Below are 5841 nucleotides of genomic sequence, written 5' to 3'. Positions count from 1 at the left end.
TCTTCAGTAAAACAAGCATGCAGGTGGAATAGTCAACTTTTACTAGAGCAGATAATCCTACCCAACCCTGGGTTAATCAATAACTTATGACTATTTCAATTCTAGTCATTGTAAGGTGGGGTGTATTCATTATTATATGGTGGCTTTATTATCCCTGCTATCTAAAAACACATCCTGTTGTGTCATTGAGCTGACAGTTTTTTCTAAATCAGGATTTCACAATGTAAACCCTGATATTATACATACTAATTTATGGAATTGTTATTACAATTATTTAAAACATAAAACTATTGTAGCACTTAACACAAGTTTTCCAAACATTTTAGAAGAAGGATGCCTTCTTTGGGGAGTTTATATTGGATCTTATGGGATTTAGTGGTATTTAATATGTCATTGAGGATGCTCAGCTCCTACAAAATATTTTGAACAGAAGCTCACTGCTTTTATTTGGTTTATGTGGCCACGTTTTGATGGTGGGTGGTTCCAGGGGTGTCCTCTGTGAGAAGAGACCAGGGGTTGCTCCCATGCTGGACAGAGCCAGAGCCAGATGGCTCCAAAATGGACCCACCCAAGGACAAAGTTGAGCCCTCTCAGTGATGCTGGTGGTGCCTCTGTGGTAAAGTATTTAACAAAGGGTAAAAATTACTGTGCAGCAGCTGTAAGAGAGGAATGAGAAAAATCTAAAAGAAACAGCCTTGCAGACACCAAGGTCAGTGAGGAAGGAGGGGGAGGAGATGCCTCAGGTGCTGGAGCTGAGATTCCCGTGCAGCCCATGGTGAGGCAGCTATGTCCCTGCAGCCCTTGGACATCCACAGTGGAACAGAGATCCACCTGCAGTCCATGGGGACCCCACACGGGAGCAGGTGGCTGTGCCTTGGGGGAAGCTGCAGACCATGGGGAGCCCACGCTGGAGCAGCTCCTGGCAGGAACAAGAGCCTGTGGAGTGGAGCCCACAGAGGCAGGTCTCCTGGCAGGATCTGTGCAGAACCCACACTAGAGCATGGAAAGAACATGAGAAGAAAGAAGCAGCAGAGTCAAATTATTATGGACAGAGTGAAACCACCATTCCCCATTCCCCTGCATGGCTCAGGGAAAGGAGGTAGACAAGGTGGGATGAAGGAACAAAGTTGAACCTAGGAAGAAAGGCGGGGGAAAAGAGAGCTTTTTACTTTTGTATTTGCTTCTCGCTCTCCTCCACTATTTTTAATTTGCAATAAAGTAAACTAATTTCCCTCAGTCAAGCCTGTTTTGCCCATGACAGTAATTGGTAAGTATTCTCCCTGTCTTTATTTCAACACACAACCTTTTTCACTTTATTTTCTCCCCTTGTGTTTTTGAGGATGGGGAGTAAGAGAGCAGCTTTGTGAACATCTGGCAGCCAGTTAAGGTCCTCCTTTAGACCTCAGGTAAGATACCCAGAGAAAAATAAGAGAACAAAACAAGTATACTTGAATTTATAGGAGTTCAGAGAAAAAAACCCAATGTGATTCTGTAAAAAGTAAGTAAAAGAAAAACGCTGTGTTACTGGAAGTGCAGTAATAATTCTATATTTTAGTTTGATAGACAGTACTTTCTACAAAGACCTTACTACCATTCAAACACACTTAAAAACAAATTATCAGCTTTGATTATGGTGCTCAAACACAAGCAATGCAAAAATCAAATGTAAGTATGAAAAAATGTATCCAGAATTCAACGATCTTGGTAACATACTGTCTCAAATGCATCTTCAAAGTCTTTAATGAACAGGAAACTACCCATTTTTTTCAGAATATTTTTGGGATTAAAGCCATCACAACTGACATTAAAGAAAATACTACAGTTTGAGAGAAAGAAACTGCAGGGTTTCTCTGTATGAGCGTGAGGTCAGAGAGCACTCATAAGCTAAAATATAGACTGGAATTCCTACTGCTTCCACTGGCTGTGAATGAAATACAGCAGTCCAGAAGGTGCAACTCATTAAAGATTTAAAACAAACAGCAGATTGTGTCCTACTATACCATGCTGTGCATGCAAATGGTCTGTCTAAGCATGCAAATAGAGTATCAGTAGGAAAACTATGTGTTACCCCCACTGATCAATTTGTTTGACTTAGTTTATGTTTTGGGAGTTTAAAAGTTTGTACAATTAACAAAAATTAAAGATTGTATGGTACTTTCCACCTTTGTAAATAACAGGGCTGACTCCCTGCAGGAGACCCGCAGATCTCGGGGTGACATACTCCAAGCAATGGCATAGGGGCATTCTGAGAATTCAAAAAGGTGAAAAGGAGGTGAAATATTATCCCAAGTATGAAACAACACACACTGCAGTGTGTAACTGCTGACTGGTAACACTGCTATTCTGGAGATTATTGCTGGCAACCACCAAGCTGGTCTTTATTCTAAAGGTAACCACAGAATTGTTTGCAGCTGATGGGTCTTAAGTGAGGATAAATGGAAGAGGCAATGCAAATCTTCGGTCCAGTGAAGTAAGTGAAATAGTAAAGCACCAAGGTACCAGGTAAGAGCAAAGTGAAGCCGAGCTTTGTGCTTTTTGCAGGGCTATTTGTGGTAGCAGTGTGCCCTCATGGATGGGCAGTGGGATGGCACTTTGCCTGTCTGCAAGGAGAGAATTTCCCTGGAGAGACAGACATCTGGATTTCTTTGTGACAGAGAAATACAGCTTGTGGATTACATTAGAGTCAACAAAATTAATGTCTTCACCAACCTTGACTGCAGCATTTGAATGAGCTGGGAAATGGTTCTTACAGTGTAGCGGTGCCAGGCATTCCCACACAACTCTGCTGACCTCTGGTGAACCTGTGTCAGACTAGGAATTTTCAGAAAGACAACGACAAGAATTCTGAACAGTATTTGGAGACTTATCCAGACCATACAAAACAGACAGAGAGTTGGCCAGAGACTGATCAGGCACTATCAGGGACCAAAAGATTTACAAATGTTTACCAAGACATTCACTAACATGGATAAGATGCAGGAAGGACTGAAGCTTTCAAATGTTCACTTTGGAGAAGAATTTAAGGGCTTGAAAAATGGAGTGCAAGTCCTAGATAAAAAATTCAGACTGTCAACAAACCCAGCTAAACCCAGACATTTACAAGGAAATTGTCTCCAGCTGGAAGTCAGTGTCCTTGAAGGAAGTCACTGGATATGCAGAACCCCACTATTTCTAAGGAAAATTCCCTGTGAAGTCTTCAGTCTTGAGATCTGATCAACAGTTGTCAACTAGAATATACAGCTCAGGGGTGCTGCACAAGTTCTTCACAAGAAAAGAGTCAAAAGTCATATTGGAGCACAAATGTTCTTCCCATGCTGGTGAAGGTGGTGTGCAGCTGGTCAGGCCAGCCAGGACCAGAAGGAATTTGAATAAGAGATCTGTGCAGCTGCCAAGTTCAGAGTTCAGCTCAGCTCACTCTTTCAGAGCACTGTGTTTTACTGGCAGGACCCCATCAGTCCATCAAGCATGTTAAGCCACTGGAAATCAACTTCTGCCTCAAGAAATAAAGGAAGTGACTAGAGGAATTCAAGATGCTACTTCTGTTTTTAAACAAGGAGGAACTGGCTGAAAATCTAGAAGGGGAAAGTAGTTTGTTTGAAAGTGGTAATGACACTGTTAACCTGTGGCAACAAAAAAGCACAAAAAACGTGGAATAAGGAAAAAAACCAGAATTTTGAACAGTCATTGAACAAAAAGGTAATGACTCCTGCGAAGATGACCTCAAGAATGAAGACTGCTGAGGATAACTGGAAGCAAATATATCAAAACCCAAGGAGCAAATTTTCTTTATAACAAGATAGGAAGTATAGTAAGAAAATTGTGTAGCAATAAGGTTATTTCTGCCAGAAATGAATACCTTTAAGTAAGTAGTCCTGTACCAACCTGAATAGGGAAAAAAGTAGCCGTTACACAAAGAAATCTCCAAACCAGGGTTGATTTCCTGTGAGCACTAATGCAGGTCAGGAAAAATCATAAAAAGTTGAGCAAGGCTACATGTAGTACCCATGTTCCAGAGTAAATCTATTCATTGTTGCAACTGCTTGAATGGTCAGCTGGAGAAACTGTAAATTATGCAACATCCTATCCGCCCCCCCCCCGCCTCTCTCTCTCTCTCTCTCTCTCTCTCTCTCTTTCTCTCTCTCTCTCTCTCTCTATATATATATATCTACACATATCTACATATATATATATATACATATATCTGTCTGATGAGTAGAGCTGAAAGGGAGTGTATGTGGTTTTAATGATATACCAAGGTCCGGAAAAAAGGATCAGCAGTCTAATTCTCAGTGCTCACTGTACTTTACATACATAATTTAAACCAATGTGATTATAACTTCAAAAACCTCAGCTGAAGGTGCACGAGTTCAGACTGTTTTATCTATGCCTTCATTTAGAATGTGAAGTTGCATGAATTGTCTGCAAATTCTCAAACTCATAAATAAATATGGAACAATTTTGTTGTATGGTACCCTTTCTGGTAATAAATTAAAATCCTGTTAAAAATCAAGTACTTTCACTGTTCATTTCTAATCACAGTTCTGCTCAATTATGCTGCCTTTTTGAAGATCTACCCCATGTCAGTAGTTTCTTTCTAAGTGTCTTGATTTTTCTTCCCTTTTGCCAGTGCTCTAACTGATAATCTGAAGCACCTTATAGGAACATAATAAAATGGAAATACTGCCTACATTAGTGTTATTCTGAGCACCTTAAGTTTTAGCTTGTGGATTCCCATGTATACGTCTTACTAAAAGTATTATTCAGGTACTGGTGCCCCTAACAAGATAATTTAGCTGAGAATCATCCAAGAAAATAATTGTCCCGACCTCGAGGCGTGTCTTAATTGCTGGTATCAAAAGCAAACAGACAGTACCAGCCAACGACCGTACCATCTGGTTTATGTGGAATGAGTAAGGCTAACAGGGTTTCTTATTAATGTCTTCTTAGTTTATTTATAAACCATTGCAGGGTGTGACAGAGAAGGGGTCATAAGAAACCCGACAACTGTGTTTAAAAGAATTGAGGGATGAGGTTAGATTTGCAGGCTGGATTGAATTCTGTCAGTGATATGAGCTGGGAGATCTTATCATAGATTCTGGAGCCATGTGAGCTGCTCCTCAGCTGCAGGAATCCCTCTAGAGCACATCCAGTGGCTGAGGCTTCCTGTCTCTGCAGTTACATGTAACTGGGATCCTGAAGATACCAGTGATGCTGAAGGAGGACTGGACCTGTAGTTTCCTGGGCACCTACTTGAAGATAACAGAGCACTGAGGGCTTTTTTTGTTGCTGTTGGTCCCCTTTCAGCAGTCTCCACTGCTCCAAGGTTATTACTGAGCATGCAGGATAATGGCCTTAAAAAATAAATGGCACAAGGGATCAGGGCCTCACTTTTCTCCTTATACATAAAATCATTCACTGAAATGTTGTGTAGTGCTAAAAATCCAATGCCCTTTGCTCATCAGTTATTCCCTAAGAAAATGCTTCTGCCTGGAAATTGGCATTGATTTTGACACAGGTAAGACTTTAAATGACTCAAAAGCACCCAGATCCAAAGATCAGGAGGGGCACTTGCTGTTTTATTTGAAGTAGATTCCTTGGTGACACTAATCCACTTGCCTGGGACACAGTACATGCAGGATGGGCTGGGGCTGGGACTCAGGGCTGGCCTTCAGTGCTGGGATTCGGAGCTGCTAGCTCTCCGTCCTCACACCGCTGGGGCAGCCCAGGGCCACGGCTCAATGGAATCACCTTCCGCATTTAGTCCATTCCACGCTGGAATGCGCTGCCCAGGAAGGTGGTGGAGTCACCGTCCCTGGAGGTGTGGAAGGAAAGACCGGATTC

This window comes from Pithys albifrons, chromosome 4, assembly GCF_047495875.1.
Source record: "Pithys albifrons albifrons isolate INPA30051 chromosome 4, PitAlb_v1, whole genome shotgun sequence".
Taxonomy (NCBI): Eukaryota; Metazoa; Chordata; class Aves; order Passeriformes; family Thamnophilidae; genus Pithys; species Pithys albifrons.
This window is presented reverse-complemented; position numbering follows the sequence as displayed.